General features: G+C 40.1%; 1 protein-coding gene and 1 non-coding gene across 2 annotated transcripts in view; both read left to right on the top strand.

Annotated features, from left to right (window-relative positions):
* RASGEF1B (RasGEF domain family member 1B) overlaps positions 1-27,635 on the top strand; it is a 652,436-nt gene that overhangs the window by 549,048 nt on the left and 75,753 nt on the right. The gene's annotated exons all lie outside the window — the stretch shown is intronic.
* TRNAG-CCC (transfer RNA glycine (anticodon CCC)) lies at positions 7,759-7,831 on the top strand. Its single transcript has one exon. It is a non-coding gene; the product is annotated as a tRNA-Gly (tRNA).

Here is a 27,635-nt window from a genome sequence, read left to right as displayed (position 1 = left end):
AAATATTATTTATTAACACATATATGTGGAATCTAGAAAAATGTTATAGATGAACTTATTTGCAAAGCAAAAATAGAGACGCAGACATAGAGAACAAACATACGGATACCAAAGAGGGAGGGGGTGTGTGGAGTGGATTAAGACTGACATATATATGTCATATTGGACCTGACATATATTCAGTACTGTGTAAAAAATAGGTAACTAATGAGAACCTACTGTAAAGCGCAGGGAACTCTACTCAGTGCTCTGTAGTGACCTCAGTGCTCTGTGGCGACCTCAAAAAAGAGAGGATATATGTACACATATAGTTGATTCACTTTGCTGTACGGCAGAAACTAACGCACATTGTAAAGCAACTGTGTGCTGTGTGCTAAATCCTTCAGTCGTGTCCAACTCTTCGCGACCCTGTGAACTACAGCCCACCAGGCTCCTCTGTCTTTGGGATTCTCCAGGCAAGAATACTGGAGTGGGTTGCCAAACCCTCCTCCAGGGGATATCTCCAATAAAAAAAAAATTTTTTTTAATAAGTAAATGATTAAAGATCATAAAAAGGAATGAATTCTGTTGGTACGTTCACCTTTGGCCCTCACACACCCAGAATGAGGAACAAGTTAAAGAGTTTGCAGTCCTCAATGAGATGCCCAAGATTTTAGACTGTCTATTTGTCTCTAGACCTTCTCCCTGTTGCTTGGGAATGGACTTATTCTATGTCAGAAGTTTGTGTCCTCTCCAAGTAAAGCAGGAAATAGTTTTTGGAAGGGTTAAAAACATTTTTATAATTATGATAACCTTGAGTTATTCTTGGATCATAAATTAGTCTCTTCCTTCTTAACCTTCCTTTCTCTTTCTTCAGAGACTAGTGAAAAAGAAACACTTCCATTTCTAAATCTTTGAGCAGACTTTTTAGTTTTTATGATCTTTCTTCCTCTCCATGGGATTTTATTGTTTTGATTAGCTTTCGCAATAGTGCCTATCCTTTTTTCCTCTTTATTTTTGTTTGTAAATCATTGACTATTTTATAGTTTTGTTTAAGAAACAATGTTTATATAAGGGACAATTTACATTTTAGAAAGAGTCTTGAGTGGTTAAGAGTGAGTCTTCTGGAGCCAGACTTCTCAGGTTCAAAGCCCAGGTCTTCCACTTACTGCTTGTAGGACCTTAGCAAGTTACTTAAACACTTGTGCCTGAGTTTCCTCATCTGTAAAATGGAAATAATACCTTCTGCATGGAACTGTTATAGGCTTATGCAAGTTAATACCTAAAGTGCATAGACCAGGACCAGATACATAGCAGAGGTTCAATATATATTATTCTTATAATTATAGTCCTTGCTATATTATTATAAAGTTATTATATTTTGTGGTAATCCGTGATTTCCTTCTCATGCCTAAGAAGCTAAGACTGATTTTTTTGTTCCTAAATTTGTTAAAAACAAACACATTTTTTTCTCTTTGGGGATCTATATAACCAACATAACTTTCTGATGAAAGTTTGGCTTTGTTTAGTTACCAAGTGAGATAAAGTCTATAAAGTACTTCGTAAATCATAAGGTACTATGCAAATGTCCATTAATATAATACCTACTACTAAGAAAATGTCTATTCTCTGGATGCCTTTATCATCTTTATGGTGCTGCAAAGATCTTAGATTTGTTGATGGCATTTTTCATTATTGGGATAAGGATTTATTTTTTTATTTTTTTATTTTAATGGTTTTTTTATTTATTTATTTTTTATTTTATTTTATTTTAAATTTTTCAGCACTTTATTTTTTTTTTTTTTGATAAATTTAACGCCTTTTATTGCCATACCTCATTTTACTGTGCTTTGCTTTAGTGAGCTTTATAGATACATGTTTGTTTGTTTGTTTGTTTTTCCTTGTTAATTTTCTGTTTAGTTGATCTATCCATAAGTGTGAGTGGGGTATTAAAGTCTCCCACTATTATTGTGTTATTGTTAATTTCTCCTTTCATACTTGTTAGGATTTGTCTTACATACTGCGGTGCTCCCATGTTGGGTGGATATATATTTATAATTGTTATATCTTCTTCTTGGATTGATCCTTTGATCATTATGTAGTGACCTTCTTTGTCTCTTTTCACAGCCTTTGTTTTAAAGTCTAATTTATCTGATACGAGTATTGTGACTCCTGCTTTCTTTTGGTCCCAATTTGCATGGAAAATCTTTTTCCAGCCCTTCACTTTCAGTCTGTATGTGTCCCCTGTTTTGAGGTGGGTCTCTTGTAGACAACATATGTAGGGGTCTTGTTTTTGTATCCATTCAGCCAGTCTTTGTCTTTTGGTTGGGGCATTCAACCCATTTACGTTTAAGGTAATTACTGATAAGTATGATCCCGTTGCCATTTACTTTATTGTTTTGGGTTCGAGTTTATACACCATTTTTGTGTTTCCTGTCTAGAGAATATCCTTTAGTATTTGTTGGAGAGCTGGTTTGGTGGTGCAGAATTCTCTCAGCTTTTGCTTGTCTGAAAAGCTTTTGATTTCTCCTTCATACTTGAATGAGATCCTTGCTGGGTACAATAATCTGGGCTGTAGGTTATTTTCTTTCATCATTTTAAGTATGTCTTGCCATTCCCTCCTGGCTTGAAGAGTTACTACTACTAAGAAAATGTCTATTCTCTGGATGCCTTTATCATCTTTATGGTGCTGCAAAGATCTTAGATTTGTTGATGGCATTTTTCATTATTGGGATAAGGATTTAGATTGTATCAGATTGAAACGTATTTGCAATTTCAGCCTCTCCTTCCACAGAAATATGAACAGATTGCTCTCCCTTGTCTATCAAAAAAAAAAAAAAAAAAAGCAAAGGACTCTTGGTTGCCAGAATTTCAAAAAATAAATGTTAAATAAGACAAGTTCTCAGAGATTTCAACTCTCAGACCATTTGATGCATACTTTATGTAACTAATTGTAAACCTGTAATTAATTGTGTATCTTTAGAAATTTCTTAGAAGGAGACATCCAATCTGCCAACAAGCACTCAATTGGTGAAATTTCTTAGACCATTAACACACAGAATTCTCCCCTTTTTCAATTTCCTTTTGTACACATAATGCAACTCTCCCCTAAGTAAGACCTTATCATGATATATATTATCCTTTCCTCAGGCTGTCAGCCCTTTACAACCTGGCATTTTGTTACCAGCATATTATGTTATCATAGGTAAAATTATTTCCTGAGTGTATTTAGCCTCCTCAGCTAAATTTTAAGTTCTTGAAATCAAGGCTCATATACTTTTCATAATCTTTATATATATAGATATATAATGGCCAGCAAAATCCTAATCATATAATAATTGCTTAGGGAGTGCTGACTGATCGGTTAATTGAAATTTACATGAGCCTACTCTAGAATCCAATGAGACAAAGCCCGTAGTTTCCTCAAATGAAAGGCTTCAGAACAGAATTCTTTTTCATTCTTCCTTAGCCTTCCTACAGGCTCGTCTGATGCTTCTGTGACCTGCAGACTTAGCAGTACAGAAAGGAAAGAGCTTCTGTTGGGGTTTCAAGTGTCTGCGTTTCAAATAGTAAATGTAAAGAGGATATTTGACCTCCCTAAGCCTCAGTTTTCCCATCTATAAAATGGGAACAATAACGTCTGCCTTAGTATTTTGAGGATTGGAGAAAATACTTGATCTCAAGTGCTTAGCATGGCACCTTGTTGGGACACAGTGAACATAGCGGGTAAACACCTACTTAAGTAGACGTGCTGACGTGACCTTTACCTCAAAGACTCAGTATTTCCAAAACCAAGCTCACGATTTTCCCTAACTCCCAAACCTGCTCCTCCTTCAGAGAACGGCACCACCACCTATCCTCCAATGCAAACTGAAATCTAGACTTCATACCACTCACACCCTCTTTCCCATCACCCATTTCCAAACCAGCACAAACTCGTTGCCTCCAGAATGTCCCCACACCTCCGCACCTAAGACAACCCCCAGATCAGTAGAGGCTCCCGTCACCTCTCATGGGGACCACCACCGAGCTTCCAATCTGCTCCTGTGACACTAGTAACCTTCCTTTATGAATGCAAATCTGATCCCGTCTTTCCCTCATCACCGATCATGTTCAGAAGAACGAATACTCGAGTCCCTCACTTGGCTGATAAGATCTGGACCCACCGGGCGCGTACTCTGCAGGACATTTTCCACTTTCCCCTCCAGGTCCACTTGATTCTTCTTCACCCCCCAGTGTGCACTGAGAGCTCACTCGTGATAAGCTGCATCACAGGGCTCCCTCGTCATCTGACTTATGGTGCATTTGACTAAGGAAGGTTCCCTGGTGGCTCAGTTGGTAAAGAAACCGCCTGCAATGCAGGAGACCTGGGTTTGACCCCTGGGTCAGGAAGATCCCCTGGAGAAGGAAATGGCAACCCACTCCAGTATTCTTGGCTGGGAAATCCCATGGACAGAGGAGCCCAGTGGGCTACACCGTCCATGGGGTTGCAAGAATTGGACATGAATTAGCAACTAAACCACCACGACTAAAGAAACGCTGGAGATGAGGAGGTGGCTGGAGATTGCAGTCTGGTATTTATGCCCCTGGATCTCTCCTTGCTGTGTTGCTTCAATCTATCTGCATCTCCTTACAGCCGCAGCCACTGTGAAGTATATCTTTCCTGGAGCCCTTTTCTCTGATAAATACTCCTGCCTTCCACTTGATGCCCAGGCACAGGAATAACTTTTCATTTTGGGGTACCATACAGTCATGTTGACTTCCCTTAACCGTTCAGACCCCACTGCAAAGAGTCCCTTCATGTAACTATCCCCAGTGGCCCTACGTGTGAGTGTGCCCTGTTGCTGCTGACTGAATCATTCTTCGCTCCTTAAGCCACTGGCCTTTCAGTACTTCGAATATATTCCACCTCTGCCTGCGTGAATCTTTCTCTTTCCCTAGTTAATGTTAACTCATCACTCACATCATGGCTCAAATATCACCTTCGTAGCGGAATCTTTTCCTGTCTCCCGAAGTAGGTCAAGTAACTCTACAATATGCTTTCCAACTTTCATGTAATTTTCCACAGCACTTAGAACAAGATAACAAATGCATCATTTAATTAAAGAACATCTCTGCCGTGAATGGAGGAATCACGTCTGATCTGCTTGCTCATCACTTCTCCCTAGTTCTCAACACAGTGTCTGACACATGTGGTCCTCGGAACATAAACGATAAAAGAATAAATGGTTTGAAGTCAGGGAGCCTAATTTCTCCAGCTCCATTTTTTCTTTCTCGAGATTGCTATGGCTTTTTGACGTCTTTTGAGTTTCCATACAGCTTGTAAAAAGTTTTGTTCTAACTCTGTGAAGAATGCCGTTGATCCTTTGATAGGGATTTCAGTCGGGTCCTTTGGTAGAGTTGTGGATGGACCTAGCGTCTGTCATACAGAGTGAAGTAAGTCAGAAAGAAAAGAATGAATGGCGTGTATTAAAGCATATATGTGGAATTTAGAAAAATGATACTGATGAACCTGTTTGCAGAGCAGGAGTAGGCACACAGACATGCAGACACAGGGGTGGAAGGGAGGGTGCTACTGATCGGGATATTAGGATTGACATATATACACTACTATGTGTAGAATAGATAACTTTTTCTCTGCTACCCTCCCATACCCTACTTAATATTTTGATAACTTTTATTATCGTCTAGCATCATTTATGGGCTTCCCTTGCAGCTCAGTAGTAAAGAATCTTTTCCTGCTGTAAAGCATAGAACCTCAGCTTGGTACTCTGTGATGACCTAGAGGAGTAGGATAGGGGAGTGGGGGTGGGAGGGAGATCCAAGAGGGAGGGGATATGTGTATACATATAGCTGATTCACTTCATCATGTAGCAGAAACTAACACACCATTGTAAAGCAACTATGCTTTACAGTTGGGCAGTCACGTCCGACTGAAATAAATTATGCTCAGTCATGTAGTCGTGTCCGACTCATTGCGACCCCCTGGACTGCAGCCCACCAGGTTTCTCTGTTTGTGGGATTTTCTAGGCAAGAATGCTAGAGTGGGTTGCCCTTTCCTACTCCAAGGGATCTTCCCAACCCAGAGGTTGAACCCAATTCTCTTGTGTCTCCTGCATTGGCAGGCAGATTATTTATCACTGAACCACCTGGAAAACATCAAAACTATACTCCAATTAAAAAAAAAAAAAAAAAGAATGTACCCAATGTGGTATTTGCTAACTAGAAATATGCCAGAATTTAGGTGTGTACACATTTATGTGTTTATTCTGTAGATCCATGTCCATGTGCTAATCATATTTGGACAGAGAGGTTATTTTTATTATTTCTTCCAATCACAATTTCCAAAGCCAAGCATTTCAAAATTACTTTAGGGATTTCCTGGCAGCCTATTTGCCACCAATGACTATCCTTTCTTCTTCTTCCCATAGTCTGCCCTTAGTATTTTTCTCAATAAGTAATTTTCTACTTTCCATTGTGTCTTATATGTAGCCAGAAATGCCCCAGCCTCTCATATCCATGAGAATAACTCTTTCACCTCCTTCAAGGCTTTGTTCAAATGTGGTGTCTACCCTAACCACACTATTTAAAATTTCAGAAGCTACCTTTTCTCTGATACCTTCCCATAGCCTGCTCAATATTTTCATAATGTTTATTATCATCTAACATCCTTTATGGGCTTCCCTGATGGCTCAGACAGTAAAGAATCTGTCTGCAGTGCAAGAGACCCAGGTTCAATCCTGTGTTGGGAAGATCCCCTGGAGAAGAAAACAGCAACTCACTCTAGTATTCTTGCCTGGAAAATTCCATGGACGGAGGAGCCTGGTGGGCTACAGTCCACGGTGCATCAAAAAGGGCTGGACATGACTTGGTGACTAAACAACAAGAGCATCCTTTATATTTTCATGAGGCCTATTTATTGTCTGTTTCCTCTAGTAAAATCTATGTATCTTAAGTCCCTACAATAGCACCTGGAACATAATAGACCTTCAAAAATATTTGTTGCATGAATTAAATTGGTGTCCTTTTCTCAATCTTTGACTGGCCTGCAACTCTTTATTCACATCTACTCTTTATTCACATCTGTTCTTTTCTCAGAAACCAAAAGATTTAACGATTCTCCCTTTCCCTTCCTCTATCTGGATACAACTCTACCTAGACAAAACTTTTTGGTGCAAAAAAATGGAAAAGACATCTCATGGGATTTAAAGGAAATGCTCTTACCCTACTTACTTCTTAAATGATTAATTAAGCTATGTGAACATAGGAAGCATGCTTTTTGCTTTAAAAATCCCACATTCAATAAATATTTTGTTATGAGGGTGGTAAAAATGAAAGCAAGTGTTAATGAAAGCCCATAAAGGTGTAAGTAAAATGCCTAGTCTCTATTTGCTAAGCAATTTTCTCCATTTTATCTGCAAGTCATTTTAGAAATACTGCATAAAAAGCAAAACTGTAACATAATCTAGCAAAAGAAACCACTTTAGAATTTGTGTTATATTGCATTCTGTGTTATATTCATCATTGATATCCAAAATAATCAGTCGAGGCTCTACAAGATCCCAAAGTGCCTTCTGAATCATTAATATTAAATTTTCAATAATATTGCAGGCCTCACCTTATTTATTGAATACTGGTTATACATGTCCTGTGTACATGGTTACCCTCTAGTAAACTGGAACATTCCAACCAATCAATCTGATAGGAAGTAGCTATTAAATGACTAGCATGGACTCATTCTCACATCATTTTATCAATCAGGATACCATCCCTTGGACTTCCCTGGTGGTCCAGTGGCTAAGACTCTGTGCTCCCAATGCAGGGGTCCTGGGTTCGATCCCTGGTCAGGGAACTAGACCCCACATGCCACAACTAAAGATTCTACACGTGGCATCAAAGATCGAAGACCCCGTGTGCCGTAACTAAGACCCAATGCAGCCAAATAATCTAAAAATAAAAATACAAGGACAAACTCTTCTTTAAAAAAAAAAAAGAATCCCATGCCTCTGAGTATGCTAAATCCTGAGAATTTACTGTAGTATTAACTATGAACATCCGTCAGTCTGAAATTGCTTTTACCCGGATGCCCTTATATGGCTGAAGAAAAGGAGAAGTGAAGCCTGTTGACAGTCCCGTGGGTGCTTCTGCCTTCACGATGCTGCCTCTTCTCTGAGGCACATACCTCCTTTCTCCTCATGATCAATCACGTCCAAACTCTAACTGCGTTTTCTCCTTTAAGGGAAACATGGGAGAAAATTTTATCTGAAGTATTTTACATGTCTTTTTGTCTCCCTTTTACCTTCAGTTCCTTTCAGATGCTAAATTGTGTCCGACTCTTTGCAACCCCATGGACTGCAGCATGTATCTCCTGGAGCTTGCTCAAACTCATGTCCATTGAGTCAGTGATGCTATCTAACCATGCCATCCTCTGCAACCCCCTTCTCCTCCTGCCTTCAATCTTTGCCAGCATCAGGGTCTTTTCCAACGAGTAGGCACGTGGCATCAGGTAGCCAGAATATTGGAGCTTCAGCTTCAGTATCAATTCTTCCAATGAATATTCAGTGTTGATTTCCTTTAGGATTGACTCTCCTTGCTGTCCAAGGGACTCTCAAGTCTTCTCCAGCACTACTTTCAAAAGCATCAGTTCTTTGGCACTCAGTCTTCTTTAAGGTCCAACTCTCACATCCATACATGACTACTGGAAAAACCATAGCTTTGGACCTTTGTTGGCAAAGTGATGTCTTTGCTTTTTAATATGCTGTCTAGGTTGGTCATAGCTTTTCTTCCAAGGAGCAAGCATCTTTTAATTTCATGACTTATATCACAGTCTGCAGTGATTTTGGAGTCCAAGAAAATAAAGTCTGTCACTGTTACCATTGTTTCCCCATCTATTTGCCATGAAATGATGGGACCAGATGCCATGATCTTAGTTTTTTTGAATGTTGAGTTTTAAGCCAGCTTGTCTACTTACTTGTCATTAAAAAGAGCAATTAGGAAGTACAGAGAGAGAGAGACAAAGAATTAATTCCCAATTCTCCCATACAGTTCATCACTAAAGGAAACTACTGTTATTGGGAGATATTTATCATGGGTTTTACACACACACACACACACAGAGTGATCTGCAGCATGCCAGTAGTGGAGAGCTAGGAAAAAAAAACAGTCCAATCCTATAAAAGTGACATCTATTAAAAAAAAAATACCTAAAAGAAAAACAAGAAAGAATGAAAACCTAGCCTCCAGGGTAAAGGTTAACCACTGAACTGTCATTTAGAGTTGATGATTTGCTTCCCCCTAAGCCTAGAACTTTCAGGGAATTAGTTTATGATCCCAGGCAGCTTTCTCGGCAGGGGGGGAGGGTGCCCAGTTAGCCCTAATTATGACATTTTGTTTCACATTCCCACTTAAACAGCTAACCTTTTTTTTCCCTAATAGGTCTGGACTCTGGCAGCCACAGCTTGAACTGACTGAGCCTTTCTTTCTCTAAATGGCCTTTTGTGTGTGGATAATGACTCCACTCTCTTGAATAGGGATTTTTTTTTTTCCTACTTACTGTAGCTAAATGCATCGTTGGAAAAAACAAAGCAAAGAGAAATTGCAGTAAAATGGTACATGATGGCCCCCTGGGGTGGGGGGGAGACTTGACTCTTAGACTTTCACACTTTGCTTCCTTTGAAGTTTCCTACAGAATAACGTTTTGCTTCTGAGCTGGGGTGGGAGAACGGTGTGGATTGGGGCCGCATTCTGGGTTGGGATTTAAGACAAGCTGTCAGTACTCTTGCCTGGAAAATCCCATGGAAAGAGGAGCCTGGTGGGCTTCAGTCCATGGGGTTTCGAAGAGTCAGACACGACTGAGTGACTTCACTTTCACTTTTCACTTTCATGCATTGGAGAAGGAAATGGCAACCCACTCCAGTGTTCTTGCCTGGAGAATCCCAGGGACAGAGGAGCCTGGTGGGCTGCCGTTTATGGGGTTGCACAGAGTCGGACACGACTGAAGGGACTTTGCAGCAGTAGCAGTCACTGAGTTAACAGATGCCTGGGTCTTCTAGTACCAATACTGCTCTGCTTCTTGAGTCAGTTTATTGAGTGAGAGCCTGCCTCAGAGGAAGTGCTAGAAATGTTTCCTCTTGGTTGGCCTCAGGCTTCCGAGGGACATTGGTCATCCTTGTGCTACAATTCGATGTGCTACCTGAGCGTACCGTGTCTGTGGCGTGGGAAAGAGTTGTGAAACATGAATGAAAGCTCTTGGAAACCCACTTGTACCAAAGATTTTAAATTATATTCAAAAATTTCCATACTATAGAAAGAGTAATGGTATCAAAATTTACAAAATTGTAAGGCAGATTTTGATCTACCAGTGTTATATTTTAAACTAATTAAGGAGCTATCTAGATTTCTTTGTCATCCCAATATATTTCTTTACCGACTTAAAATCACAATAAGGCAATTTTAAGGTCTAAGGACTGTGTGTTGGTGGAACCTTCCTACCTATACTAATTCAGTATCCTCTTCACTCCTTTCGTTTATTCTCCTCCTGTATGTAAAAAGCACTTTGTAAATTACTGTTGGTTTAGTTGCCAAGTCCTGTCTGACTCTGTACGACCCCATGGATTGGAGCCCACCAGGCTCCTCTGTCCATTGTGTAAATACTAGTCTGTGTGATCCAATTGCCCTTCTATCCTGTACTGAATTCCCTGCATTGCTTCTTGTTTACTTGGCCCTTAACTAATTCTGACCAATCCATTTCTGTCTCCTCATCCCTGGAGTATTTTAATAGCTTCATTTAATAAATTAATAACCCATAATGGGTTAATAAAAGGCATTTAGGGATCCTAGGGTACAGTTCCTTGAAGATCTGTGATTTATTCACTCCCACTTGTGAGTGCCCTGGGCACCTCATCTTAAAAGGGAGTAATGATAACATACCTTTCTTTACTCCGACAAGCAAAGATACATGTGGTATATGTGTGTGTGTTTAACATTTTTAAAGTTCAGCCTCTGTGTAAGCAAGAGGACAGGAAATAGGACTGAAATGCAGAGAGAAGGAAGTTCAGGAGATTGTTTCATACAAAAAGACTGACTTGAGACTTCCTGACGACCTAGTGGTTAAGAATCTTCACTTCCAACGCAGCAGGGCGTGGGTTCGATCCCTGGTTGAGAAACTAAGATCCCACATGCCTCTTGGCATGGCCAAAAAGTTAAAAATAAGTCTCACTTTGTGAAGAGAGATAAATATTAGCAACAACAGTATATAATATTAATTGAACTCAATCATTTTCAGTATATCACCAGAAATTCTGAGTAGATTTCAAATATGCTGCATTTTTAAAAAATACTATTAAAAGTCCAGTGGAGTTTGGAGAAAGTTCAGGCAAGCAAACTCATCCCCTGTGAGGGTGCAAGTCAGCCATTTGTGAATATTCCTTCTCTTCCTGGAAGACTTTTGAGACAAGTGCAGCTTTGCCCAATAGCTTTGGGCTGCAGCTGCTGAAGAGGAGGATGGAGCTAAATAGCAATGCAGATTGGTTTATAAACCTTGGCTTTCTGTGTGGACTGAGTGCTTTTTGACTCTATCAAATCTGCACTTTCAATGTGACCTAGTCTTTAAAACCCACATAAGCATCTGAAAGGTGACTAAAGCTTCCAGGATGAAGAATGCTAACCATCTCAGAGTGACACTCCTTCTAAATGTTCTTTGTCCGTCTAGAGTTATCATGAGGCAAACCACTTGCTAGTGACCTGGATCTGCGCACACAGCCTTGGGACACTTTCTGAGCAAATGCTAACCAGTGACAGCTAAAACAAAGAAAGGTTATAGACTAGGAGTAACAATTACAGTTCCATCATTACCCATGGAATAGTGGCATTCTCTGTTGCCTCACAGTATATGTGGGATCCATTCATTTGTATGTTCACAATCTTTATTGAGCATCTCTTACTTGCTAGACATAGTATTAAGGTCCAGTGATACAGGTGATAAACTGGATTATCTCTTCCCTCAAGAGGTCACTTTTTACTGGAAGTGACTGACTATAAATAACAGAATAATTATTCTCACTTACTCCTGCCAGTTGAGCTCCTGTTACTGTTCTAAGTCAGTGGTCCCCAACCTTTTTGGCACCAGGGACTGGTTTGTGGAAGACAATTTGCTATGGACCTGATCGAGGGGGTGGGAGGGGATGTTTTCAGGATGATTCAACCTCCTTACATTTACTGTGCACTTTATTTCTTTTTTTCTTTTTTGCACTTTATTTCTATTATGATCACATCAGCTCCACCTTAGATCATCAGATACTAGATCCCAGAGTGTGGGGACCCCTGTCCTAAGTGATCTGTATGCATTCACTCCCTTCATCTCACAACTATACGGGGTATGCGTTATTGTTATCCTTTTCTGCACACGACTGAACTCAGGCGCAGAGCTGTATGTACCAGTGCAAGGTCACACGGTAGTAGATGATGGAGTGGGTATTCCAACGCTCTTCACCACTGCCTCTGACACCATATTCTGAAAGAAAGTATAGAAAGAGGATCAAACATCCCTGGGAAGGGACTAGCACTTTTGTTAAAACTTTGGTTTAGTCCTACTCCCATATATAACTGGGCTTCCTTGGTGGCTCAGCGGTGAAGAATCCACCTGCAATGCAGGAGACCTGAGAGATGTGGGTTCGATCCCTGAGTTGGGAAGATCCCTAGAGGAGGGCATTGAAACCCACTGGAATATTCTTGCCTGGAGAGTCTCATGGGCAAAAAGCCTGGAGGGCTACAGTCCATAGGGTCGTAGAGTCGGACATGACTGAGCAACTTAGCATGCACGCACCCATGTATGACTGCTGTTAAGAGTTTGGTGAATTTCCTCTCATCCCAACCAATCCATGTGCCTGGTTTTGCTGCTTTAAAAGAAACAAGTGTAATTATATTGTACATACAATTTTAAATATGTAATTCAGAAGTCTGTCTGTAAGCCTTGAATGTTATTAAGCAATGACAGAGGAAGTCCTTGAAAATCATTGATTAAGGCCTTTCATGTCCCGAGAGATACTATTTTTTACACTACCTTTAAAAAAACCTTAGTTCACTGGGGAAGTATTCATTTACTTGTATAAAGTGTACATTACAAAAATAAGCAATTTCCCTGTATGACTCATCTTGAAGGCTCACCTACATGTTGAAATAACTAGAATTCTTGGGTATGAAAATTATATTTAAATACTTTTACATCGTCCTGCTGTTTAACCTAAGCAAGTTAAATTGGTGCATCAGAATTGTAAATGCATTTATAATTTTAGAAGGTTCCCCAAATATTCATCAAGAACTCAGTAAAAGTAATGTTTCTTTTATAGCAGCACTAAAAATTAGCAATGGTGGGAAGGGGGTTTAAAGAACCATAATTATAGCCAGTCTTTCCATTAAGTGTATATCTGTTTAAATTTTAATGGTGGTATAAACAGGAGTACTTTGCAATCCAAGGGTTGCACATCTTAACTATTAGGGAAGCATGTGACACTCTTATTAGAACAACAAGGAAGTGGGGAGGGGAAGGAGAAGAAAATGTGCTTCGGAGTTTTAAACTGTAGCTACTGACTTCCCTATCAGAAGCCAATTTTACATCTGAACCCCCAACAGATCTGAGCAAATTTTTGGCTTGCCAACTGATGAGTTTAAAAATGAAGACCTCCTGTTGTTGCTTGATTTTCTTTCTGCTTCAGTTGTTCTTTCGAATAAACACACTGAAATGCTAAAGAAGCAATTTTCAGAAATGCATTGGTAGTGAAATCACAGCTGTATGGTTGAAATCCCAGGTAGGTGGACTTCATCTGTGTTACCCAAAGCCTCTGTAACGTTCTAATGTTACTTAAAGGTGGAAAAATCAGTGCTTAGGGAAGGGAATTTCTTAGCTGGGTAGACAAAAATAATAAAATCACATAGTCATGAAGTCATTAAAACAAACTCTAGCCTTTTCCTTATGATTGTCACGTTCACTAAAACCTTGCTGGAACATTGATTTGATAGTAAATACTTCAATATAAGACAAATTTGCCTAAATCTGATCCAAGGTAGGCTTTTAAAAAGCAATAATATTAGGCCCAAGCACTTCACTTAGATTATCTCTTTTGAGCCTCATAACTACCATACAAGATAGCTACCATCATTTCCTTGGTTGTCTAGATAAGGAAGTTGAGGCACAGAGAGTTTTAAATATTAATAACTAGCCCACGTTTACAGTTAGGGAGTGGAAGGGCTGGAATGTGAACACAGATAAGGTTTCCCCATGCCTTATTTTTTGTCACTTCCTCCTTCAAAATCTCCAATGGCAACTAATAGCCTTTCAATCCAAATGATAAGAGATGATATATCTTTTTCTTTGGCACTATCTTGGGAGAAGAGGGAATGAATGAAGGCACAGGGAAGGGAAGGCGCTATTTTTTTTTTTTAACCACCTTTCATGAAAGTTGCTAAGAGAGTAAAACTTCAAAGTTCTCATGACAAGGGAAAAAAATTTGTAGCTATGTGTGGTGATGGATGTAGATTTATTGTGGTGATCATTTCACAATATATATAAATACCAAATCATTAGCTTGTACGTCTTAAACTAATATAATGTTCTGTGTCCATTATATCTCAATAAAAAGAAAAACAGCTTTCAGTTTCAGTTCAGTTCAGTTCAGCTCAGTTCCAATGGGCTGCTGATTCTGTTTTTAGTTCTCCAACCTTTTCTCTCCTGCTCTCACCATCTCTGGCCTCTGGTTGGGTTCAGCCAATGGGAGGCCCTGGCAGGAGAAAGGAGGGCTGGAGGAGAGAGATTGCAGTATTTCTTCCTCACATCATCCCCACTTCAGTACTTGTCTCTGGTAATTACTGCATCTTTTCTGCCAAGTGACTCCTCTTGCTCTTTCAGCCTCAGGGCTGCTATCAGCCTTCTGTTGCTAGAAAAAAAGTGAGTGTTAGTTGCTCAGTCGTGTCCAGCTCTTTGCCTGCCAGGGTCCTCTGTCCATGGGATTTCCCAGGCAAGAATATTGGAGTGGATTGCCATATTTTTCTCCAGGGGATCTTCCCGACCCAGGAATTGAACTCAGGTCTCCTGCATCGCATGCAGATTCTTTACTGTCTGAGCCACCAGAGAAACCCCTGTTGCTAGTCCCATCCTTTCTTATTGCTCTCCTTAAGTCATCCCTTCAGTTAAGTGGAGCTTGAGTTATTAGGAGGAAATTCTGTTTCCTGCTGAGACCTGACTGCTAGACTTTGTCTTCTAGTCTTATTCCTCTCTCCTCTCTACATAAATCCATTCACTGATTAAATATTCACTGAGCTGGGTGCTCTCCCAAGGCTGGTGGTGAAGAACATCAGATGAATGATATGGATAAAGTCCTCGCTTTCTTGGTACTTAAACTATATGCTTTCATTTCCCCATGCTTTTGTTCATTCCCTAATCCTCACTCATCTCTTGACAATTGAAATTTTTTAAGCCCCAGTTCCAATATTTCTTCTTCAACATGGCAACATTTAGATGTCTTCTGAGCACTGTGAAGGGCTAGGTTCTGTGCTACCAGTGAAGATTCTAAAAAGAACTCTGAAAGCATTCATCGGTCACCCCTGCATTCCAGTTCTTCTTTCCGAGAATCCAGAACTCTGAAAAACCCAGAGGAACAGAAGGAATTTTCCTAAGTGGGCGGCCACTGACTATTTGCCCCTTTGAAATGATCAGCTTCCCCAGATGATAAAGAGATTTTTGTGTCCCAGGATGATAAGATTATGAAAGCATTTTTCTCTAAACCATTTCCAAACAGCAAGGCTCTGGGGCTCCTTTGCCTCAGGATAGGGGTGTGTTGCAGAAAGCAGAAGTTTTCCTTAGACAACCTGCCTTCCTGATTTTTGTTTCTAGAGGCCTGAACTCTTGAGGAAATCATGGTGGTAGGGAGGGGAGGGATGAAGGTGGTTGGAGGCAGGAGAAGAAACTGGTGAAGACTCAAGATAGGGCAGAGGCCACTGCAGGGCATTCCAGAGAGGTGGCCATGGTTGTATGTGTCCCCAGTAAATCTGACTTCTAGTCTCTCAGCCAGGATAAAGGCCCAGGGAGGCTAGTGCAGGGAGTTCCCAAGCTCCCTGCACCCCCCGCCCAGATTGGCCACCCCCCAACCCCCGCCACCTTCTAGGGATATAGGTAGCAAGATGAAAGACCACCTTGATCTCCTCTGAAGTTTGGTTTTTAAATAAGGTAATTGACACACATCAGATCCTGATGTTGCTTAATTTCCTAGCAGCTGGATGTACAGCCTACTATGGTCTTTTTCTAGCATGGCTCAGTGCTATTGAGTTGCTGCTACTGCTGCTAAGTCGCTTCAGTCGTGTCCGACTCTGTGTGACCCCATAGATGGCAACCCACCAGGCTCCACTGTCCCTGGGATTCCCCAGGCAAGAACACTGGAGTGGGTTGCCATTTCCTTCTCCAATGCATGAAAGTGAAAAGTGAAAGTGAAGTCTCTCAGTCATGTCCGACCCTCAGCGACCCCATGGACTTCAGCCTTCCAGGCTCCTCCATCCATGGGATTTTCCAGGCAAGAGTACTAGAGTGGGTTGCCATTGCCTTCTCTGGCTATTGAGTTGACATCAACTCAAATCTGTATCTAAATTTGTATATGAGTCATTAAATTGTATTTACAAAACACTGAGCTGCTTATGAGAGAAATAAAATTGTAGTTCCCTGGGCTAGTAGGAGGATTCCTTCCAAAAGGGCCTTTTATTTTCCTTGTTTGCTTGTAGTTTTAGTAGAAGAGAAGGAGAGAGAGAGAGGAAAGAGAGAGAAAGAAAGAGAATTGACCAAGTTTAAGAGATGTTTTATCAAATCATTGTCATTTAGGGTAGGAGTTGGCAGACTATGTTCCACAGGCCAAATCCAACCATCACCTGCCTTTGTATGGCCCAAGAGCTGAAGATAATTTTTACATTTGTAAATGGTTGAAAAAATCAAAAGAAGAAAAATATTTGGTGATATGTAAATTATATGAAATTCAAATGTCAATGTCCATGATAAAGCTTTATTGGAACATCACTAGCATCACTTGTCTATGGGGCTGCTTTTGTGCAATAATGCAGTGGAATAGTTGCAACAAAGACCCCCTAAAACCCCAAATATTTACTACCTGGCCCTTTATAAAAGTTTGCTGACCCTTGTGGCGTGAATGTGGCAACTCTTGTTCCTAGGCTTTCATCCTGGCTGTCCAAGAGAGGATCTGGCTACCTAATAACTGGATTCTGTTTAAATACAGAGAAGACAAAGGTTATTACTCACCCAGGGGTGAAGGTCAGCATCAGAATAAACTAAGTCCAAAAAAGGGGGCCATGGGGCTTCCCTGGAGTTCCTGTGGTTAATACCCTGCCTTCCGATGCAGGGAGTGTAGGTCTGATCCCTGGTCAGGGAGCTAAGACCCCACATGCCTGGTGGCCAAAAAGCAAAACATAAAACAGAAGCAGTATTGTAACAAATTCAATAAGGACCTTAAAAATGATCCACATCAAAAACCAAAAGAACAACAAAACCAAAAGGGGGGCCATTTTTATGAGTTAAACAGAAATCAATGCATTTTGAATGAGTTTAGCCTGAGGAAGTGCTCCCAGAGACATTATAATAATATTAATAGCTTCCACTTACAGAACTCTTACTATATGCCACCTACCTCGTTAGCAACTCAATTTAATCCTCAAAAACAACCCTAAAAAGTAGGCATTTTAAAGATGTGATGAAGGTAAGGCAATGAGTTGAAATATAAAAGTCAAAAGACTGAACTCAGTCCACATGAAACGCTAGAGGTTGGGAGAGGCCTGAGAAAGTGCTTCTAAAGTACGGGACCAAAGGTTCAGATTTCTGCCCACCTGACAGGTCTGTTCTTGGGACAGATAAGATCAACCTTACAGAGTTGTCATAGGGAATCAGGAACGTAACTCCTGGAAAAACTAACAGTATCTGGCAAATAGTGGTTGCCAACAAAGCTTGGTTCATTTTCTTCCCTTTTTTTTGTAATTAACTTTCCTATTTACACAATGGATTTGGATTTTGCATAAAGAAAGACTATGAGAGTGCAGCAACAAATAATATAAATGGTTACTGGTGGGGGCTGGGCAGGGTACAGGGCAGCCAGGGACAGGAGTGTGAGCATTGCTTCTCGAGATATTCTATCCATATTATTTTGATTTTCAACCATGTAAATATATTTGCTATCAAAAAATTAAATGAAAAATATGTACTTCCCTGGTGGTGCAGTGGTTAAGACTCCGTGCTTCTACTGCAAGGGGCGTGAGTTCAATCCCTGGTTGAGGAAATAAGACCCTATATGCTCAGCAGTGTGGCTAAATTTTTTTAAAAAGGAGAAAAATGTGTCGTGAGTTTTAATTTGAGACCTATAGATTTCAGAGCCTCCCTACTTGAGAAGCCTACTCAATTGTATGATGGTGGCTCATCATTACAGATTTCATTTCATCCTATTTTTTTGTTTGTTTGTTTGTTTTGTTTTCTTTGGAATTAATTTATTCCTTGGTTTGAAAACATAAGAACATATCCCAGTTCCTTTGTTATACAGTTAACTCCTGTGAGTAGTAGTGATTTTCAGCCAGTAGTTTATTCTTATAACCAAAATATAATTTCTGAGAGCTTGGTACATCATATTTTCAGGTCCTTTTCTATCTACTAATTCAATCCAGTAGTATTATTGCTTCAACCACATGTATCTAGTGGGTAAAATATGACTTACCAAAGTGTTAGTCACTCAGTCGTGTCCCACTCTGCAAACCCACGGACTATACCCGGCCAGGCGCCTCTCCCCATGGGATTCTCCAGGCAAGAATACTGGAGTGGGTAGCCATTCCTTTCTCCAGGGGATCTTCCAGACCCAGGGATTGAACCCTAGTCTCCTGCACTGCAGGCAGATTCTTTACCACTCAGCCACCAGTCAAATGAAATAATAACATACTCAGAAGTTAAAAGAATTGTTTCTGAGCTTACTAAAACATTTCAATGGCTTGTGATTATAGAGAGATTCAAGTCCTAGCTCTGTACCAGGAAGTACACAGCCCTCTGGGGCTTGGATTCCGCCCTCCTCTCTGCAGCCCAGAGACCCCCTGCTTGGTCATCCAACATCCCTAAACCACTTGCCTATCAGCTTCCTCATGCTGTTTCTCACCTAAGTGCTGCCACTTGGTAGATGCTTAATCAATATTTGATCAACTGATGAATGAATGACCAATAAACTCTGATATTGATTTAATTTTCCAGAATACTGTTCTTATTAGAGAGGAATGAGACAGGCTAAATTTCTTCCCATGCCTACAAGCCATTCCTCTTCATAATTGTGTGTAACTTCCTAAATGCTTAAATTGGCTTGTATGAACAAATCTCTTCTGAGTTTAGTTACTATGGATCAAATCATCTATAGTAAATTGATGAAAACAAGTTTCAAGACCCACTTGGCCTATGGCTTGGAATGAACACTTCAGAAGTCAGTGAGGGAAGAGGTTTCAGAAAAACAAACCTTCTCTCCTTATCCCTTAAGAATAAGGGTGTAGAGTCTCAGAAGGTATGAGACAGGTTGGGACCTGGGACCCTTTGTGGCAATGCCACAATGCTTGTACCGAAACACGTCCCTCCTTGAGCAACAAAATGCAAAGAAACTATATGGGACTAAAAATAACTGTGTGCATGCACAGTTGGGGCAAATTCTGGACAAAAGATAAAAAGGCATCAAAAAACCCAGCTGCCACTTCTGAAGAGCTCGGAACAAGTGCAAGGCACCGTGGGACTGTGCGTGCCCCCTGCATACAGCACCACCAAAGGGGTGTGCAAACCACCTAAGCCACTGCTCTGGCCCGGCTCCTGAACACACACCTCCCCTCACCTCAATAAGGAGCAAACTCAGCCCTTCGGGAGCCAGCAGCAAAGGAACCTGTTGTTTGTTATCACTTCCCCTCTTGCTGTAGCAGAGGCCCCAATAAAACCTTGCCTGGAAAAAGAAGAAGAAAGAAGCATTTGAGAAGCACAAACAAGTTACCTTCCCTCTCACGACTCTAGAAAAGTCCCCAGACCCATGCCCTGTCTCCAGTGCATCCTGAAGAGCCACAGCCTCTCTTTCTAAAGACTTTATAGACCATATTCTAATTAGGATAATGTTCAAGGCTCTTTTTAACTTGGTCCCAACTTTACTCTTTTGTATGATTTTCCACAATAAAGCTCTCTACTCTGAGTCGGTCAGTTTCCTCAAGATATATGCTCTGTTCATTTCTACCCTCAAATCTCAATCATTTTCTTTCCATTAAAAAAAAAATCCCTAGGTTGGCTTGTTTTTAAAGTGGTTTGTTTTGTTTATGCCAATTAAAATTCTGTATGTCATGAAAGCCTAAATAAATTCTCTTTCCCATGATCTTGCCTAGCACCTGCTGTTTATACCATAACATCTAATACTTGTCTGTAGGTACCCTAATTGCTTCCCAGTTGCAAATAGGAGTTTATTTATACCTCTTGTCTCCTCAAATAGAAGGAATATTCTTCTGAGGCATTGTCTGGGCTTTCTCATCCTTTATTATTTTTTCACAATGCCTACCACAGAGCTGGATAAGGAAATGGCAACCCACTCCAGTACTCTTGCCTGGAGAATCCCATGGACGGAGCAGCCTGGTGGGCTACAGTCCACAGGGTCGCAAAGAGTCAGACATGACTGAGCTACTTCACTCACTCATTCACTCACCACAGAGCTAGTTGGACTGAGTAGGCATTCTAAGGATACCAACTGAATCTCCATAAAGTATTTTCTAATTGGAAGGAATAAAATGAATATACAAGACCTACCATGATAGGTGTTTATTCTTTGTTATCTAAAGTCATTCCCATACAATGCTGTCAAGTACATATTATAAGCCCCATCTTTTAGAGATGAAGACCCAGATGTTCACAGACATTTAGCAACTCACTCCAGTGTCACTCAGCTTGTATGTGGCAGAACTGGAATTTGAAAACACATCTGCTTGATATCAAAGCTTTTTTCTTTCTCTTTCCAATCAGTCTTTTACTAGTAGCTGACCGTGGTACTAATCTTTTAAGACCGAAGGGTATAACCTGTTAGTATGTATTCTAAGTAGGTAATTGGATGGAAAGAAATTAGTTTTGCCTATATAATGGCTTTCTTATCTTTAAGACAAAATTAAAATTGCGTGAGGGACAGCTTCTCTTTATCAAATAAAGAGGAGGGATCATTAGGAAATAAACTCAATAGATAGAGAAATAAAGCCTTGCCCATCTTGGTTAACTAACAGAAAAGTCCTGAGTTTAGACAAACTTCAGGCTGCCTGATTTCTCGGAGACGCAGCAAGAATGTCAAGGTATATTTTCTACTGCTTGAAAAAGGGTCTTTCAAAGACAGGATTTTTTTTTCTTTCTTCTTTAATTTCAGAAGATCAGCTAAGATAGCAGTATAAGTTTAATCTCTAATATTTTCCAAAATAAAATCGAGGCCTGATTGTCAAGAAAACAAAATGGAAAAAAAAAAAAAGCAAGTCTTTTAAATTCTTTCTGGAAACCCAGATCCTCTTTCCACCTATGAACATCAACTGCATAACCCATTCTCCCTAACCCTGGGTCCTCCACCGACCCTGGAAATGGAGTATGTGTTTGTTTTCTTTGCTGGGTTTTTTGTTTTTCTTGTGGTTCTCACTGAATGGGAGATCCTGGTGTCCTGGGCTGCTTGTGGGCAGAGGGTATCTCCAGAAGCTGCCTGACCCAGGCAGGATGTCATATGGCAGAGAGAAGAAAGGATTCAGCCCGACTCACAGCTAGGCAACTCCTCCTGAGAAACTTCCGAGCCCGAGGTATGAAATGACTACAGACACGTTCATTTACTGGACATCTTTGTTTCTAGTTGTGCCCACTGCTTCTCCTTCAGTCAGATCCGGAAACTCATGTAAGAAGCCATACTTCTGTAACTCCTCCCACTGATAGATATCATTCTGAGACTGGATAATTAGAGGAAGGGAAAGGATGAGGGGGAGGGAGGGGGCTTTTTGGAGGAGGATGAAGCTTTCTTTACATGGAAAAACCATTTCCTTTTATTCTAACCTCGGGCTTCTTTTAATTTTAAGCTATTAATTTGAAAGAGCTAATCAGTTGCCACAGGCATACACACATTGCCAAGATTGCAAAATACCTCTCCTTTCCTAATCAACCCCAGAGTGATCATGATTTATATGTATAACGTGCACTTAGCCTGAAAAGCCCAGGCACTTTCTGTAGGATGATTCGCAGAGATTATTCAGTAGGATTTTCTAATCCATTCTAATGGCTGAGAGGCCCAGGGAGAACTGCAGTGTCTTCACGATTGAATAAGAGAGTGAACACACACACTTCATAAAAACAAACAAAACCCCCCAAACCACAAACTCTAAGAAGAGCTTTTACAAAACTTCCTTACCCATTGATTTGGCCCAGTGTCATTTTGTTTTGAATGTTTTATCGTTCTCGGTGGAGTACTTGTGGAAATGTCCTGCTGCTGCTGCTGAGTTGCTTCAAGGTTTACATAGCACAAGCTTTCATTGCTGCTCTGATACCAAATATTTACTGGGAAGCAGGATGGGTTTCTTCATTTAAATGAGAATTATTTGGTTTGACTTAATGAAGCAGGAATTAACTGTTAGCTCTCTCACTTAACCCACTGCTGTGATGTATCTATCTTTATTAAGGAAACCTAATATCGCCTTGGCAGATCACAGCAACACTATGGTTTTGAGGGAATTGGTAAGAAAGAACACCGGTTCTAATTGAAATGACAGCAGGAATTTGAGCAGAATGCAGTAGTCTGCATTGAAATGTTCCCACCATCGCAGTTAGAGTTTGTGTCCTGACTTCTACCCAAATGATGAATCAGACCTTCACTGACCTTGCAAAGCAATGTTTTGACCACACTCTTAAGTCTACTCTGGGGACTTCATTTCCATAATGGGGTGTTCATTCAAGGAAAAGCATAACTCCATCTTCATTAAGTGTCAGACTCAGCATAGCAACTTCCCCTGGGCTTCTGCTATTCAAGTCAACTGCAGTGTTGACCCAATTAAGATTATGAAATATCTTGGGAACATTATCCTAGGGGACATGGTTGGGAAATGGTCAGTTTACACTTAATTGAATTTGACTCATCTTTTGCAAAAAGTCTTTCTCAAAGTGAGGTGTATTCAATATTGTCATTAAAATAAAATCAACATTAAAGTAAGTAGATTTCTTAGGTAAAACATGTTTATCATTAAGGTCATTACAGTATTAGAGATAAAGGGTCACAAGAAAAAAGAATGTAGGAGCCAAGAGAAGTTACTGAAGACTAGTTTTTCAAATAGAAATTCTATTCGAGATGCTACTTTATGATAATGCTATTTTATTTTATTTCCTGCTTCTCAAAAATCTCAATATACTTTACCAAAAATATCCTTTTTTATTGCTGTCTTAGGTTCTGAATTTCATAACTTCAAAAATATGCCTTTTCCTGGTAATAAGAGAGAATTCTTTAACTGTTTTTTACAGTAAATCGCATAGCAGATTGCTAAAACATCATTTTGGTTTAATTTGGAATAATTTTTTTGTCCCTTTTTATACATTGTTGTCGCTATTTCCTAATTGAATATTTTAAGACATAAATAATATATTAAAATATTATTTAAATAATATATTTATATATTAAACATACATAGATATTAATATATATTATATATAATATATTAATATATAGATAGATAATATATTTAACCCCATACTGCCTAGATTGGACTGGAACATGAATATCTTCAAGCCACATTCTTCTTAGGGAATTTGTTTTCAATCTGGTATTGGAAACACGGGAAAATAAGTAGTAGAATATGGAATTAACTTGTTGTGTTGCATGTCAATAACTAGGGTTGCTGTATCAGTTGGACCTCAGATCCAATACATGCCCAGTAACTTTTTGGATAGTTGTAGGTGGATCAATTACTTGGTGACGATGTGTCTGCAGAACACATAGATACCTTGGAATGACGCATTGATAATTCAATTCTCCTCAGCCAATTTTTAACACATCTCTGTGTGTATAAAGGGAATTGAGTGTGTTCCTCTCAGGATGAGATACTCTGTAGTTCATCCGGTCTAAGATTTCTCTCTCCTTGTTCTAACTGAGGTGATCCCATTTTAACGTGCCTGTTACCTATCAAAGTGGGTGTCAGAGTACATTTCCCCCACAAGAGACGGCTTCTGTGGATAAGCGATGCAGGAATATCTAGATTGTCACATGCTCTAGAAACCTGTTGGGTTTTACAAATGATCTAAATTTAGAGTTGCTAGTTTTAGGGTATGCGAGCGTGTGGGAGACTGTCAGTCAAAAGCAGAGCTTAACATTTACAGTGACTTTGGATATTGAAATAGGATTCCTTTTTGTCCTCAGCTGTAAGCTCCAAAATGGAGTGGAACGAGTTAATTAAAACATCGGTGGCTTAATATTTTTCAGCCACTGATCGCTTCCAGTCAGCACCCCCCAGGAACATTCTCTGTAATTGTGAAGCTCATCCAGAGCCAATAGAAAGATTCCTTAACAAACACAGTAATTTCTTCTAAGCTCTTTCTACCCTCTCTTTTAAGATCTGAAGGTGACAGTTTTGTGGACTATTTGTTGATGCTTCAACCCCTCTATGATACCATGGAAAATGTAAGGAATATCACATTTCACAAGCATATACCTAGAAAATAGCTTTATCAGCAGGCATCAACTTATCTTTTCCTATGCACAGACTTTGAACAGTCTGCCCACCAGCAATTGGCTAAATCCTGAGGAATAAATAACAACAAAATCCTTCATAGGTTTCTAAGGTTATTTTTGGCCCTTGGTGTCCTAGATATAGAAATATGCAGGAAGAGATTTATTTGTATGTTGAACTCTTTGCTCTGTGTGGAATTATTTGAAGAATTTTTTTTTTCACCAAAATATTTTACTATACAAGGAGTGAGAATGTATTCATGGAATGTTCCTCTTCTAGAAGTTGCTCACTGGTGGCCCACAGGCCACATAGCCTGCAGACATGCTTTTTGTGGTCTATGTATTTTCTAATTATTTGACTTAGGAGGCCTTTTATGTGAACTGGAAATTTCACATAGAAATAGATTTCAGGATTAAAAAAAAAAATCTGTCATCTGTCTGCACTATCTTGAGGCAGGAGTTAAGTAGAAACTGCCCTTCAGATGTGACTCAGTCCCTCCATAGATGGGAGTGGACCCTCCTCTATCAGGCATAAGTTCTCTAATTGCCCTCTTCAAATGGGACACGCACCTTTTTCACCCCCTTTAGGTAAGCATGGGCCCTCAAGTTTGCCGCAGTTCTCCACAAATCACAAATCAAATCCTACTGTAGGCTTACCAAAGACATTTGCTTTTGTGATCACTGCTCTTGACAAAGAACTTTTTGATATGAGAATCTTAATTATCAGTAACAGGAGAGAAACTAAGTCAGAAAGAGAAAACCAAACATCGTGTGTTAATGTGTATGTGGAATCTGAAAAAAGTGGTACAGACCATCTTATTTACAAAGCAAAAATAGAGACACAGATGTGGAGAACAAAAGTACTATACCAGATACCAATGGAGAAACTGGGGGTGGGATGAGTTGGGAGATTGACATTGACACATATACATGATTGATACTATTAATATATATAAAATAGTAACTAATGAGAACCTACTATATATAGCACAGGGAACTCTACTCAGTGCTCCATGGTGATCTAAATGGGAAGGAAAACAACAAAAGAGGAAATTATATGTATATGTATAGCTGATGCACTTTGCAATATAGTAGAAACTAAAACATTGTAAAGCATCTGTATTGCAATGCAAATTTAAAAAAAACAGAAACTATGATAAATACTTTTCTGAGTTCCTTAAATAACTTCTTTTCCATGAAGATGAACCGTCATTCATTAAGTGCCTGTCATGTGCCCAGCATCATTCTTACCCTGTCTCATGTGATCATTACAAAAACTCCATCAAGTAGTTATTTATAGACTAGGAAAATGGAGCTCAGAGAGATTGAGTAATTTGCCTAAAATCCCACAGCTCTTAACTGGCAGCACTAAATTGCATTTCTAGGCCCTCCTGTTTCCAAGTTTTCTTCCCTGGTGGCTCAAGAATCCGCTTGCAGTGAAGGATGCTCAGGTTCAATCCCTGGGTTGGGAAGATCCCCTGGAGAGGGGAATGGCAACCAATCCAGTAATCGTGCCTGGGAAATCCCATGGACAGAGGAGTCTGTGGGCCACAGTCCATGGGGTCGCAAAGAGTCGGACATGACTGAGCAACTAACACTTCCACTTCCTGGTTCCAAAGCCCAGGCTCCTCCGCTAAACCTCCTGAAGACTTCAGATGACTTGACACAGAATCTCATTCCTCTTACCACGTCCCTGTTGAGAGTAAGGAACTGAGTCAGAGAGGTGGAAGAGAGAAAGGGAAAATTTAAACTTTTTTTTCTCAGTGGCTACGTAAACATTTCCTTCTTAGAATTACAAGAAAATTTCCTATTTTGGTTTTTGTAATTCCTCAGGACAAATTATGAAACTTACATATGGATCCTCTAGGCCACTAGCAGGTTGGCATCCACGTGGCTTTTCTTTGCTTTCCACTGGCTGTGTATTCTCACCTCTCAATTGCTGCACAGCTGTAAGGAGCTCAAATTGTAATAAAAGTGGTTTAGTGCCAACTGTACGTTTATAATGGTCTTTGATTTCCCCCTAGGCTTTGAAAATCTCTCTTAATTATCTGTCTGTAGACTTGAAATTTCTTTGCCAAGTCTATCTTCATTTTCTGTAGTGTCCCAAAATACCACTTTAGAGGAATTTCTTCAGAAGTGAGAATTGGCCCCAAATCCTCATATGGGGGAAGGTCAATGCAAGTGATGAAGTTGACTTGAAAACTTACTCCAGTGAGAAAGCCCTTTAAGAAAAGGCATTCAGTTCAGTTCAGTGGCTTAGTCATGTCCAACTCTTTGTGACCCTATGAATCGCAGCACGCCAGGCCTCCCTGTCCATCACCAGCTCCTGGAGTTCACCCAAACTCATGTCCATCGAGTCAGTGATGCCATCTAACCATCTCGTCCTCTGTCATCCCTTCTCCTCCTGCCCCCAATCCCTCCTAGCATCAGGGTCTTTCCCAATGAGTCAACTCTTTTGCATGAGGTGGCCAAAGTCATTGAGAAAAGGCATTAGGTGGGAATTTACTGAATGACACAGGGAGCTCAAATCCAGTGCTCTCTGATAACCTAGAGGAGTGGGATGGGATGGGAGGTGGGAGGGACGTTCAAGAGGGAGGAGACATACTTACACCTATGGCTGATGTATGGCAGAAACCAACACAATATTGTAAAGCAGTCATCCTCCAGGTGAAAATAAACTATTTAATTTAAAAGCACACACACACACACACACACACACACACACACAAGCCACACAGGGCCCACTCTGTTTTAAAAATAAAAGTTGGAAAAATGGGAGTGAGGGAGGCAAAAAAGAACACTGAACAGTCCAGAATTGGGGGAAAATAACAATGTAGTTGAGCTGATGCCCTAGTGAAGGTTAAGCTTCCTTCAGCTCTGTGTAGCTCCAAATTCCTGATTTTC

This window comes from Bos indicus, chromosome 6 (assembly GCF_029378745.1).
Source record: "Bos indicus isolate NIAB-ARS_2022 breed Sahiwal x Tharparkar chromosome 6, NIAB-ARS_B.indTharparkar_mat_pri_1.0, whole genome shotgun sequence".
Classification (NCBI taxonomy): Eukaryota; Metazoa; Chordata; class Mammalia; order Artiodactyla; family Bovidae; genus Bos; species Bos indicus.
The sequence above is the reverse complement of the archived record's forward strand: the minus strand, read 5'-3'. Positions and strand labels throughout refer to the sequence as shown.